Raw genomic sequence first — 15108 nt, forward strand, 5'->3', positions numbered from 1 at the left:
AATATACGACTCTAGGGAGTCCATATCGAGGGAGAAACTCACGAACCAACTGCTTGGCAGTGGTCGCGGCTGTGTAATCTGGGACTGGATATGCTTCTGTCCATCTGGACAAAGCGCATACAACTACAAGAACATACTTGAAACCTCGACATCGCTCCATCTGAATATAATCCATCTGGAGGACCTCAAAAGGGTGGTCAGGAGGCTGGAAACCACCTTGTTCCACCGGGACACTTTTACCTGGATTAAACTGACAACATATCATACAGGTACGGACTTTCTGCTTGGCTGCAGCTCGTAAATGCTTGTTGAACCAAATGTTCTGGATACTATCTAACATTGCTTTTTCTCCTAAATGTGCTGGACTATGTGCGGTATTAATGATGACTTGAACCATAGAGTCGGGGAGAAACCATGCGGTCCTACCCTTCGTCACCCATCCTTGATCTGTCTGGACCCCTCCTTGTTCAGACCACTTCTTGATTCATCGGGAGTAGCATGTAACTGGATATCTATGACATCTTGAGTAGGGTCCTTAACTGTCATACATGTAGTCAGATCTGGAGTGTGTGTCATGTTAACTGGACTGTCTAGAGTCTGTGCTGTAAGCTTGGCTGTGCGATCTGCTAGATCATTACCTTGGGAAATAATGTCAGTAGCTTTCGTATGTGCTTTGCATTTCATGATAGCAATGGATGTCGGTAAATGTATTGCATCTAACAGAGCTTGAATAAGGGGACCATGCTGAATCTTGGTTCCATGAGAAGTCATGAAACCTCTCTCCTGCCAGAGCACTCCAAAGTCGTGTACAACTCCAAATGCGTAACGTGAATCTGTGTAAACATTAACTTTCAGGTTCTTGGCGTGTATACAGGCTTGTGTCAGAGCAACTAGCTCTGCTGCTTGAGCGGACAGGGTATCAATACGGTGTGTTTCAATAACTTCGGTGTCAGTAGTCACTGCATACGCGGCGACTAGTTCTCCTGTACTAGTTCTCATACATGAACCATCCACATAAAGTGTCAGGTCAGGATCTGGTAACGGAATGTCTGTCAGGTCTTGTCTTGGCTTTGTCGTAATGTTGACTACTTCCACACAGTCGTGTGCGGCAGGATTTGAACTAACTGATGGTAACAGTGTAGCAGGATTCAGGATGTTGCAGCGTCTAATATCTATGTGTGGCTGAAACAGTGTCAATTCATAACCTGTTAAACGTGCAATTGTCAAGTGCTGTGTTTGTGTTCGGTTTAAAAGAACTTCCACGGAGTGTGGGACTTGTACTGTCAAGGAGTGTCCTAAAACTATGGAATCACTTTGTCTGATAGCTAGTGCTGTGGCTGCAACTGACTTGAGGCACGCAGGCAGAGCCTGGGCGACTGGATCTAGTGTGCTAGAAAAATAAGCACAAGGCTTGTATTGTCCTGCTTGGTCTTGTGTGAGAACAGATAATGCTGTACCTTCACGTTCAGTAACGAAAAGTGTAAAAGGCTTACTGTAGTTCGGTGTAGCTAGAACTGGAGCTTGGCATAAAGCTTTCTTTAACTCGTTGAAACTAAGTGTATGTTCAGATGTCCAAGGGAGAACAGTCGATACGGCTGCCTCCTGTGTCGTTAACTGTATCAGTGGCTTGGCTAGAAATGCATACTGAGGAATCCATTGTCTGCAATAAGAAGTAAGGCCGATAAAGGCACGTACCTCCTTCTGGGTCTTGGGCTGAGGAAGACTCGCTATTAACTGGATACGGTCTGGTGTCAACTGCCTACCCCTCTTGGACAGTAAGTGTCCTAAGTAGACCACTTGCTGGACACAGAATTGAAGCTTCGAAGGGGACACCTTGTGCCCCATCTCGGCTAGGAAATACAGAACCGTCAGTGACGCTCGCTCGCAGTCACGTTCAGAACGAGCTGTGATCAGTAGATCATCGACATACTGGAGCAGGGCAGTGTCAGTTGGCATGTGAATATTGTCTAGTTGTCTCTTAAGTGCTTGACTGTAAATACTAGGACTTTCTGTGAAACCTTGAGGAGCGCGTGTGAACATATAGCTCCTTCCATTTAAACAAAATCCGAAAAGAAACTGGCTGTCTGGATGAATTGGAACACTAAAAAATGCGTTCTTGAGGTCTATGACAGTGAAGAACGTGGCTTCGGAATCAATAGCAGTTAACAGGGAAGAGATATCTGGGACAACTGGGTACTGCGGAATAATACATTTGTTAAGTTCCCGTAAATCAATCACTAATCGATATACTGGGGGTGCATTTGGATCAGTACGTTTCATGACTGGAATGATCGGAGAATTACATACATTGGAGTCAGTTTCTACAACTACTCCTTGAGCCATGAGCTCGTCTATAATTTTGGATAAGGCTGCTACAGCCTCAGGTGGCAATCTATACTGCCTGATTCGTGGTAACACTACACCTGGTTTGAGAGTCACACGATGGGGTGTGATTTGCATGTAACCTACATCAGTTGGACCTTGCGCCCATAAATGCTGCGGAACTTTAGACAGTCTGGAATCAAAATCTCGTAATACATAGTGACCCTTAAAGTCACGTAGGAACAATCGTATTCCCTCTGGGGAACAACATATAACTGCACCTAACTCTTTCAGTGTTTTAATGCCTAATAGATTTTCTGGACATGACTTAGTAAGTAACAGATCAGTAGTGCGGGACAATGGACCTACTTCTAGAGTGACTGGCTTTGAAATCTCATTAACGATAGGCTTTCCTGAAAATCCAAGGGAAACATTTCTTGAGCCTGAGAGCGGAGCCCCTGGAACTTCGGCATGACTAATTGTGGTCCTACTTGCCCCTGTATCAATCAAAAACTTTCTGTCTTTCCCTAATACTTGACTGTGAACATAGGGACCTTCTTGATCTACAGGTATCTCGATGAGAGGCAAGCCTACCTCCCTCTCTAGGCTGTTTCATGAATATGGCTGGTACTCTGGATACTCAGACTGTGCATACTGGTACATCTGCGATGTAACATGCTGTGTTGCAGCAATAGGCTGCGGTGCTGTAACTGTCTGTGGTGCATTCTGTGGCTGAAGAGTCTGTGAAACTTGCTCTTGTCTAGGCGGACGTGGTCTTTCTTTAGTCTTACCAGTAGCTATGTTATGTTTCAGAACTGCACACTCATTTATAAAATGACCTGGCTGTTTACAATAATTGCAGTTCTCTTTAACGGGAGCTGCAGGATGACTGACTTGATTCGGACCCCTCTTCTGACTGTCTTGAGGAACAGATTGTGCAACTAGTACTTTCATTTTCGTGTCTTTCATACGTTTTCTCTCGTGTTCTTGCTCTTCCCTGATTCTATTCTGGTGGTACTGGAGCATCTGGAGCATCTGGGACGGAGTATTTGCTTGCCAGGTACTTTCGACTTTCAGAACTCGTTTTTTAATTGGTGGACTTGAATTCTCGACTAATTTGGTAACGAAAAGGTGAGGGTATGACTCACTACTTGTCTTGAGACCACTGTTGATACTAAAGCACTTTTCAAACCTAGAATAAAAATCACTAATATCTTCATCTTGTTTCTGTTTACAGGCTGAGATTGCATCCCAGTCTTCTTTTCTCGTTGTTAATAATCTGGGTAAAACTTGAATTAATAATTCTGGTAATTCTTTACATTTCTCTCCAAGACCAGTACCTGGTACACGTATCTTATCTTCTGCTTCTAGGACTGCCCAATCTATCTTTTTCTCTCCCACCTCCCATTCTTTTTCCTTTAGCTTTTCATACACCCCTGCGGGTAGCAGAACCTTTAACATTTTAATGATATCTGGGTAAGTGTATTCTCCCATACGGAGCATGTCTTTTAATTCTCTATGGAACCCTGCTGGATCTTTGTCATGACAGGGAATTAATTTCTTCATTTCGAGGAGTTCCATCTTTGTGATTGGAGTGTATACAAACACTCGCTGCATTTCGCCACCCGCTCCTCTGACTGGGTGGACTTCTCGTAACGGATTCTGTCTGTCTATGTAGAATGATTTACTTTCTGGGGGTGAGACATGAACAAAATGCGGGTTCAAGAATGTTCTATATTTGTGGCGTTGTTCTAGAATGACACTAATTAAATCGGTACCTAGACCTCTCCATTTGTACTGGAGTAACTCGTTCAGGATATCATGTAACGGGCCTGGATCAGAATGTTGACCCTCATACAGAGTAATGAGGTGCTGAATCATATACATACCCACCAGTCGCTGCTCGGCTGGGGGCATTTTCAGAAACATTTGAGCCACTATTTCGTCTGGAAAAGTGGTAGAATCAGTAATCCATCTGACTGCTGATCGGACTAGTTCCTGTTCATGCATAGTACTTAACTCACTATAACCGATTCGTGATTTCAGAATGTGATCGGTAGCTTGAAATACTTGTTCTAGGGAACCTTGTTCTGGTGCTGAATGATGGAAAGTAGACTTGGGTTCTAGACGTAAATGGCGATCTGGAAATCTAGGTTTTCCTACATACGCTATTCTGGCAGTATTCTCATCGTCTTCCTCTTCAGGATCAGAGGTACTTTCTTTCTCGCTTACTTGTGCGGCTTTACGCTGTTCGTGTATCTTTATTATCTCTCTACGGATTTTCTTGTACATACTTTCCATGGCACCAATGGTATTGTGCTTTCCTTCGGCTATATTATCACTCCATTTTGTTAGAGTTTTCATTTCTTCCGGGTCTTTAGACGGGTAATCCTGTTCTCTTATTAGACAGTTAATTAAGAACTTTAATATCATGCGCTGAATCTCGGCTTTCCTTTGAGACATGGCATCACTAATACTTTGTGGGTCATCCCCTGTACGGATGAAACGATATATCCTGTCTAGATCTTCTTTCATATTCGGCAGGGTGACTAGATACTCGGTCACTCTCCTTACGCGTACGGAATATAAAACCATATTAAACTCGCCTGGAACTGGGTCATAGACACATTCGCCAAGGGTTTGCCTAATCTCTGCAACAGACTTATTACTTTTAGGAGTACGCTGTGATGCTTGAGCATGTAATTCGAGTGCTGATAAACGCTTGTATGGCGGCGGGGTTTGAGGAAGACCTCCTCCTGCGGCCCCTAAACTAGAATCATCAACTGATGCTTTCCGTCCTGGCAGGGTCGGTAATTGTAACGTGGGCTGGACTTGTATGGCGGGCTGACCCAGGGGGCTGTTGAGGGCACCCCGGTGTCTGGAGGAGCAGGAATTACCTGATTTACAGGGACTGGCGGAGCGCGAACAGGATTTGCATATTCGGGGACTGTGTCGTCCAGATAGGACGAAATAAAAATATCAGCTGCGGTCGGTTTGTGACGTAGCTTGGTCGGAACTAATGGTGGCCGGAAATTACTGGATGCCTCTGGGGTCGCTTTTGGCAAGCCTTCGGCAAGAAGAGGATACATACCCTTAATGAGGGCATTCCTCTGTCTGTCTGATTGCTCAGTTCTAACTCGTTCACCTATCTCGATTAATTCTCTTTCTTGGGCTCGTTCTTGGGATTCTCTACTTAGTTCTGACTTTCTGATTTCTTTTTCGGTTCTTTTATGAGCTTCTTTACGCCATAACTCGATGGCGTCTTTCTGTGATTGTCTGGCTTTCTTTTTCCATAATGCTTCCTCTACTCGCATGATGCATTCGGCATCCCATGTACCCGATACGGGCCATCTATACTTTTCTTCTAACTGTTTGGTATACTCTACCCATAAATCTAGATACAATATGGCGCTTATGCCATGCTTCTGATACATAAAGTGACCTGGACTGTCCCTGGGCGGGACGGGAACTGCTGCTTCCAGCAGACCCTTTCTAGTTTTTAACTGACGTAACTTGGAAAATATGGGCATGACTGAACTGTAATCTAGACACAATACAATACACAATAAACACGATACTTATTTCCCATTCATACCACGACATTGGAATACATAAAAAACATTTAAAACAACAGTTCGAACAGAATACTACCTGGAAATACTTGAAATTTCTCGAGAACAGAACTGACTAGAACAGAAACTAGATGCACTGCTGAAACAGCACGAAACTTACCGGTCTCTTTAAAGAGACACGTCAGGACCCGCATCCACCGAAGTGGACACTTCGTTTGTGGGACTGTGTACCATCAACCCACAGACCAGAGTCAATTAAATTGACCCTGTCTAGATACCACCCCAGTAACGGTACTCACCGGGCAGCAAGAACGGAAGGCCTCGGACTGGACTGGACTGCTACGACGACGAACTTCGGACTTCGGACTTCAGTTACGGGTGGACCTCCGGATACCTCGGACCTTGGACTCTTGGCTTGGGCTCTGGTCGGGACTCGCCGCGTTCTTCCACCGTCTCGTCTGGATGCTGGACCGCCTCCTCCGTCTCCTCCGTGGGCCTGAGGGATACTTGAGCAGAAATATCTGCCACTGCGCAGAAGAGTTCCGTCACGACTGCAGAGGGTCAGGGGGTCGGCGTGGCTTCACCGACGCGTGGGGAAAGGGCAAGTCCCTGTTCGGGCGCCATTATGTGGTAAATAAATAAATAATACCCTATTTTTGACTAGACATATATCATAACAGATAGCTCAATAAATAAGAGTCAAGATTCGAGGTAGTAGGAGTTTTTTGCAGGTTTAATACAGCATAAGGACAGGAACAGGACAACCTGCATAGGAATAGGATGACAGGGCCCAGCAGCTGCTGGGGCTGGGTCTGGGATGAGCGCGCTCACTTTTAATAACAATACATGAGCATATATACATAACGCAAACACATAGCATTACATTGCAGTAGGCGTAGCAGTGGGTGGAGCAGAAGGCGTGACGCGTAGCAGTCGCGAAAGATAAGAGTAAAAAGAAGGTGTAACTCAGACATGTGATGCAAACGTAACAGAATATGTCATGAATGGGCGGAAACATAGGAGGGGGCTACCTAAGGAGCCGGGGCCTCTAACCTGGTGGTGTGCGCAAACTGGCAATGACGTGTTACGAGGAGAAGCTGGGGGCTATGAACTCTGTGCTAGGAGCAGAGACTAAAGTCTGGAGGGTCGGAGCGACATGTACCTAAACCCTATCTAGTATCTGATGTTTAGGGAACATGTTGATATAAACTAGAAGTCATGAGGGGAAAAGCTAACTGACTCTAAGACTGGAGCATGCATTTATTCTACATATAGTGCGTGATGAAGAATATTAAATGACCATTAAATACAGTATTTCTCTTAACATGGAGCCGCATAGGCTAGACAATGACGGAAACTATTGATGTAGTTCAGTAGCTTAGGAATGCAGAGAAGGAGGACTAAACTGATAGCTGGAATCATAACATAGTCTTGGCAGACTCAGAGGCAGAGCCAAGCTGCACCGGGCACTGCGAGGCAGGAAGTAAGTGAAAGGTCGAGGATACAGGTGGGGGCTGGATCGCTCCTCAGCAAGGGTTCAGGAGACAGGAGCTGAATCTGATGTCCGGGCCCTGTTGAGGCCTGGAAACGGGGACTTTATAATGAAATAACGTGCACACTGAGAAACGTGGCAACATTACTTTACATAGGCCTGATACTCATATTACTCATGGGGACTGGGAAATGACATACCAGAGGTGGACGCGACTATAATTGCGTCTTGAATCGGACATGGGGAATAACATACGCATATTGATCATGCACACATAACATATGATGGATGACACGTAGGGACACAGAACATGACAAAATTTACTTTTCCACAACGTGGAAAATGCCCATCAATGGATAAACACCATTACATTCTACTGGATTGCTCACAAAAATATCAGCTACAATACGGAAAACAACTTAATCGCAAAGATTTGGCAGGATAGGCTGGTCTTCAAGCTGAGTACACACATTTTAGAAACTTTTTAGAGCTGTGTATACTGTAGCGTAGTTTGTGACTGGAGATGGTATTACTTGTAAAAAGCCAGCCTTCTTCAGTGGAACGATATTCCTGGAGATCAGAGCATGAATTCCAGCCCATGGAGTATGTAGCTTTTCTTCATCCTTCAGTCCGCACTGAAGAAGCAATATGATAAATTGAGTTAAATCAGCTTTGCGGACCGCAGAATCAGGTAGAAGAAGATCCACGTCCTCAGCCACTTTGAGACTTTCTGGTAGACTGGGACGTGTGATGGATTGTAGTGATTTTACACACGTTGGCAATGCAGTTGGGTTATAAGTTTGCAGTTTTGTTTGTTTATGCCTACAGATGACACAGCTTGTTTTCCAGCAGCTAGTTCATTGGTACAGTGTTGAAAAAGCACCATGACAGTATCATGTGTGCTGAATGTTCCAAAGAACGACTGTCTTCAAAATCAACATCCTCAAGAGCTGCAATTGTAAATCCTTTCATGGTAAAATTACTTGGAAGTGGCATACTGTCTGATTTTACAGCATGAGCTGCTAATAAGTTCCTGCTCCGTAGCATGTCATTATAACTTGTTGATATACCTGTCCTATTCATTGAAGCGATTAGCTCTCTACTTTTGCACTTGTCATAGATTCCATGGGCTGTCATCGTGTATAGCAGAGTTTTATTTTTGACGTGAGGTAATTCATAAAACATGATTTGGAAAAGACAGTACATTTGCACAGCATAAATCTGTTGGTTCATGGGATTGTCTTCCACGTCTTCGCTTATATCTTCAAAGCCATCATCAATATTGTTGGCTTAAGTTCCAAGCTCAAAACTTTAGTGCATAACAGTTTTGCTTTGCAGATATTAAGCAATGATGTAAAAAATGTTGAGACAACATCAGGCATTCTTTTTGATTCCCATGATTTGTGGAGCTCTGCGGCATCACAATATTTGTCATGAAGTCCAAAATCTAAATCTTTCAGGACATTTCTGAAAATGGTTCCTGCTGATTTTACTGCATCCTGTGATCTTATTTTGGCAGCAAGAACGTCAGGAGTCAAATCAGCTGAGAACACCATAAGTGGCTCACACTTTTTGTTAGACTGACAAAAACGAGTTCTGTCACTGTACATTCTCACCAGAAAAATCTTCATGTCATTATTATGCATCAATACAGTTTTATCAATGTTAACCATTATTTCTCTGATCTCACGGAGTGTGCACCTGTAGCCAGTACTCAAGAGTGGCTTTAAAACTTAATTTGCTTTTTCAAAGAGTACAAACTTAACTGAAGGCTGGTGGTAATGTTGCTTCTGGGAGCTCATTGTACATTCATATTTTTGAAAGTATGCATGCATGCAGTTCGGGTGGGCATACAAATCCACTGCAAATGCATTCACCTCGCTGTTTAGATCAGCTACTCCGCTGAAAACTTCATCTTGGAAGAAACTAGCAGCAGATAAAGACTTATTTCACCTTTGAGACTCACATACTCTGCACTTTGTTTTTTCATCAGTACCTTTGACCCCTGTTCTGGCTTAACCACAGATAACACATTGAAGATTCTTTCCTTTCTTATCAGTTGTTGGAGGTGAACGAGGGGTAGCCATTGATCTTCCAAGTGGATGGGCATTGGGTTTGGTTGTCGTCGCTTTCTCAGAAGACTCAGATTCTTGTTGTGATTCACTGGTTTCTGCAATATTTTTAACAATTTTTTCCTGGCTTTTTTCCATTTCATATGACTTGTAGCACTTCTTGTTACAATGATAAAATATGTGATCCTCTTCACCCATCAGTTTCAATCTTTTGCTAGCTTTCTTTCAGATTAGTTTGGCGTATGACACATTTTTCTTTGTTGAAGGAGTCCTCAGATTTTTTAGTGAGCAACACTCTGTAAGGAGGTAAAGATTCTCTTCTACAACCTACTTCACTCATGTTTACGAATTTGAATCAATGGAGAACCTAAAACAAAAATAATATTAAAATACATTAAGTTAAACATGATGGCTAAAACACATCATTATGGAGCTGCCATTTTGGAAAATGGCGCAAGGGTGTTCTGAGGAGTCATTTTCTATCACTATAAGACTACTTGACCCCCAAAAGCTATGTTTTGAAACCAAAATGAAGTATGTAGGTCTCATGGTTCCTGAAATATTACATCATCACTAAAACACATTCGCCATATTTAAAAATGTTGTCCAGAAAAATTCAGCCCAGATTAGCAATGTCTACCCAGGCTAAAATACTTCTCTAATGGTACAAAACACAAATCAAACATGAAAATCTCTGAACTATTTTGTTTTTTTTACGGAGGCATATCATGGGGCCAGGGCTAACACCAACAATGATTGTGCTTTCGCCAGTCTTATTTTTGCGCTCCTGACTGACTGACACACCAGAAAGACTCTGCTTAGTCATTTTGTAAATAAAGCCTGCCAAGAGTTTGTGGTAAGCCTGCAGATGGAAACATGCAATGGCTGCCCCAGACAGCAATTGTATCTATAATCATAATTGCAGCTTTAAAGCAAAGTAATTTGTACGCGGCACCTTCTGACAAAAATCTTATAGTGGAAATTTCAGAAAAAGTGCTCTACACTATCATTATGGTGTAGTCTTTCATGTGGCTGCCGCTAAAGACCTAGAGTCATTGAAGTAAACTACTGGACACAAAAACCATTAAAAAGCAGTCAGACTCGTTTTCTAACATTCTTAAACTTTCGCCTTTAAATGCTGTGCCGACATCTCAATATTTGTAAGTAGTTAAAAGACATAGCATGCGTGGTACCACAGAACAAGAGCCAAACAAGCATTGGTAAATGCAACATGTTTCGCCTATAGTGATTAACAATATTTTCTTTGTTTGTAATCATTTACATTTATCAGTTTGGGAATGAAGCATTAATCCATGCAGGTAACTGCTAGAGACCTTTACCAGGTTTTATACTAATGTGCATACTATTTATATTATTGTACCTGTCCTTGGCAAAAGAGGAAGCGAGCCACAGACAGAGAGGGTGGATAGAGCAAGGGCGAGAAAGAGGGTAAGAGAGAGAGCATTAGAGAGGTGCATTGGGAGAGCGCTTTACGGTTACCCATACTAGAGGGGAAGATCTTGATGCAGGTCAGGATGGAGATGTATTTTCAGGACTGTTTGTGGGTGCTGGTTCTGGCAGAGAGGCGACAGCTGCATACCAGAGTTGAAATCTATGACAGGAGCTGTGTAGGGGCCCTCAGTTTTAAGGACTGCGGGTCCTACAGGCAGAGTTGATATTCATTGGTGGAGCAGAGCGTGGCTGCTAGTGCTTGAATAGTCAAGGGTGCTGTGGGTGGTGGAGTTTATATAGCAGGCTTTTCTTTCAGGGACTTTTCTGTGCATCGTGGTGTGCAGTTGTTGCTTCTGGGCCAGCCACTGGGCTGGAGGGAGGGGTGTGGGGGAGTGGCCGCGGGGTTAGGGTTTGCTGGATGCCAATGCAGGTAGTGGTGCACGGGTTGGGCTCGATGCCTTCTGTACTTTAGGGAGGCTGCTTGCTGAAGGGGGAGCAAAGCGAGGGGCATACTTATAAGAATGAAATGTTTTTTACAAGTCTCTTTACGCATCGGGGTCTTTGAGGTGACTTTCCCAGTATGACTGCGTTTCATTTTATGGGCGCATCAGCAATCAGCCCTTCACTTTACAGGGTGAATACTATGTATGGCAATTGCTCGGGTTTCAGTAGGAGGTGCAGGCCCATTGTTAAGTTTATTTCACCTCGGTGAGCGGAGATGAGGAAAACACATTCTCATATTCTACAATGATCTCAATCAATATTTGAAAAGCGCAGCACTTTCACCCCTAGGGGTATCTGGAGGCTGAGAGCACTGTGTCTCCTTTAAAAAGCCAGGTCTTGAGCTTCTTTCTGAAGTTCGCCAGGGAAGGTGCTGCATGGAGGTGGAGGGGCAGGTTGATCCAGGTCTTGGCGGCAATGTAGGAGAAAGAGCGGCCTCTGCTGTGTCTGTGTCCGATGTGGGGGATGTGCGAGGGCGGCGGAGCGCAGATGCCTTGATGGCAGATGGAAGTTCAGTCAGTGGTTGATGTAGGATGGTCCTTGGTTGTGTAAAACTTTGTAGGCATTTGTGAGGATCCTTAACTGGCATCTCTTCTGGATGATCAGCCAGTGGGGGTTCCTGAGATGTGGGTCCATTTGGGGAGGCCCAGGATGAGTCTGGCAGCAGCGTTCTGTACGGTCTGGAGTCTTCCGAGGAGCTGGGTGGAGATACCAGGGTGGAGAGCATTGCTGTAGTCGAGGCGGCTGATGGCAAGTGCCTACATGATGGTCTTTCTGGTGTTGATTGGGATCCATCTGAGGATTCAGTGAAACATGCAAAGGGTGTGAAAGCAGGAGGAGGCAATTACGTTAACGTATCACTTCATGGTCGGTTGGATGTCGAGGATGATGCCGAGGTTGCATGCATGGTCGGTCGGTGTGGGGGAAGGGTCGAGTTTGGCTGCCATCAGATGTGGTCCCAGGTGGAGGTGTTCTTGCTGAAGATCACAACTTCCGTTTTGTCGGAGTTGAGTTTGAGGCAGCTGTCTTCCATCCATTCGGCTATGTTGGTCATTCTGTTGCAGAAGTTGGAGGGGTCCTCGGTGAGCGACAGGATTAGTTGAGTGTTGTCTACGTAGGAAATTATGTTGAGTCTGTGGGTGTCTGATTACGTCTGCAAGGGGGGTAATGTAGATGTTGAACAGAGTGAGGCTGAGGGATGATCCTTGTAGTATGCTGCTTATGATGCCCTTGGGTGTGGAAGTGTAGGGGGGCAGTTGGGTGCTATGTGTGTGTCCTGTGAGGAAGGAGGCGATCCATTTGAGGGCGTTTTGCAGTATGCTGATGTTGTAGAGTCTAACGATGAGGGTGTGGTGGGAGACGATGTTGAACACAGCAGACAGGTCAAGAAGGATCAAGGCCACAGTTTCTCCTCGGTCGAGGAGAGTTCGGATATCATCTGCGGCAGCAATCAGTGCAGTCTCTGTGCTGCCGTTGGTGTAGAATCCTGATTGAAAGTTGTCAAGGAGGTGGTTGTGTTTTAGGTATTCTGTAAGCTGTTGGTTGATGGCTTTCCCAAGTCCCTTTGCAGGGTAGGAGAAAAGGGAGATTGGTTGGTAGTTTTTTAGGTCGCTGGGGTAGACAGTGGGTTTCTTTAGGAGAAGTCTGACCTCTGCATGTTTCCATCTTTCCGAGAAGGTTGCTGTAGAGATGGAGGATTACGATCACCTGCATTGAGAATGCTAGTGAGTTCTGTGCTGATTGGGTTGGTTCTGAAGTTGAAAAGATGGTGGGGGCAGTGGTTGGTGGGTGCCCCCCGGAGTGGATTGATGACATGATGGATGTGGTGGTCTGAGTGATAAGTGGAGACTAGGTGGTGATCGTTCTGCTGGTGGGAGGTTGAGGTTATCAAGGCTGAGCAAGTTGGGTAGGGTGGTTGAGCTTGTAGATAGTGGGGATTTTGCTGTGGAAGTAGTCCGAGAGTGTGTTGTAGAGTTCTAGGGAGGGGTGGACATTGTTCTCAGTGACTATGAGGTTGGAGAATTCCTTGAATATTTTGAAGAGCTCCTTCGTGTGGTTGGCTATGGTGTGGATGTGGGCAGTAATGGCTGCTCTCTTGGCTTCCTTGAGGCACTAGTGGTAGTTGCTGTGGGCTTCTTTGTGAGCACCCCTGTTGGAAGGGTTCTTGGTGGTGTGCCATGTCTTCTCGAGTAGATAGCAGCTGTGCTTGGTGTTTCTGAGCTCTGGGGTGTACCAACTGTCTTGTTTTGAGGTTTCATTGGCCTTTGCTGGTTCCAATGAGGCGACTATGTCGGTGCAGTTGGTGAACCAGGCGGAGAAATTCTGGATGGCCTGGTCAAGGTCTGCTGAAGTTACAGGTTTTGGGGGTGCTGAGGGCCTGTGTCCATTGTATCTCGGTTATCGTGCCCCAGATGCGGTGGGTGGCGCTGTGGTGCAAGAACAGCAGGAGGAACTGATACCAATTCTAGGGCTGGAGAAGGATGGGTTAGTGTACTGGCTACTACCAAATTGGAACTGAGGGCTAACAGTGCTTCAGTAATTGACAAGGGTATACATAGCAGTCTGTCTTTGACTCCAAAGTACCTCAGAGGACAGATAGGATGTGGTCTATGGTGTGAATTTCCTGGTTAGAATGCAAGACTCGGACATAATCAAGGGGTTGACCCTTGTCCTGTGAATGTCTCCTCAATCTTTGGGTTAGTATTGCCCTTATGTGCTGTCTGCTCCTCTTGCTCCAAAAGAATGATATATTGGACCATCAATGGTGCACTGCAATCCAGTGCCTGTCGAGCACTGTACCTGGTGGTGGTGATTGTTTGTGAAAGTTTGCGGAGTCCATTTTTACACCTGTGTGGTTAGTTAGACACGCCTGTAGGTAGAGTATGTTCAGGTTCTTCTGACTGCAGTCACTTGTTGTGTCTTGTAGATTGTTTTGACATTTGATTTTGCTAGTGGTAGCTTTTTGTTGTATGTTTTCCATTTTGAATTTAGTGATGCTTGCTCATGTTTGTGTGAGGGAAAGCCTTCTTGCCTTGACTATGTTCAGTATGGAGTATGAACCATTGCATACTCTGTTTTCATACGCACTAAATTCACATGCTACTAGTTTTAATGAGGAGTTGTAGTTGAGTTTTGTACAGTTTACAGGTGTTTTAGCCCAATACATGTGTTTTCTTTCCTACATGGATGAGAATGGGGGGTTCCCACATTTAAGGAGAGAGAGAAGTAGGCAGGTGAGACGGATTGATCAGTCAATTGCCTGTCCATCTTCCTAAGCCCTCTTAATGCTGTCTTACAGGTAACATGCTGAAGTGCATTTGTCATTATAGTAACTAATGAGCAGAATACCATAAAATTGTTCATGGACCCAAAACATCCTCATACACATAGTCCCAATTAAGCATATAAGCTACAATTGCTCCTACTAATAGTAATAATATAATAATTGATTTATTTAGTGCCAATATATCACAAGACTAGCTTCAAACCACTGAGATCAGAAAATTAGAAAGGAGGACTAGAGGGCCAGCTTCAACTAGAATACATTAAAATGTGAAGCATATCTTTAAAAGCAGAGGAGATCACAGTTACAGGTACAGCTGGCAGAATAGTCAAATCGTCACATACAACACAGATGCCATTGGTCTCTGCACTCATTATGGGTGGGCATTCTAGAGGGTGGGACGATAGACTGCAA

General features: G+C 44.5%; 1 protein-coding gene across 1 annotated transcript in view; it reads right to left on the bottom strand.

Moving 5' to 3' along the window:
* SLC25A26 (solute carrier family 25 member 26) overlaps positions 1-15108 on the bottom strand; it is an 875117-nt gene that overhangs the window by 40446 nt on the left and 819563 nt on the right. The window lies entirely within an intron of this gene.

This window comes from Lissotriton helveticus, chromosome 9 (assembly GCF_964261635.1).
Source record: "Lissotriton helveticus chromosome 9, aLisHel1.1, whole genome shotgun sequence".
Lineage (NCBI taxonomy): Eukaryota > Metazoa > Chordata > Amphibia > Caudata > Salamandridae > Lissotriton > Lissotriton helveticus.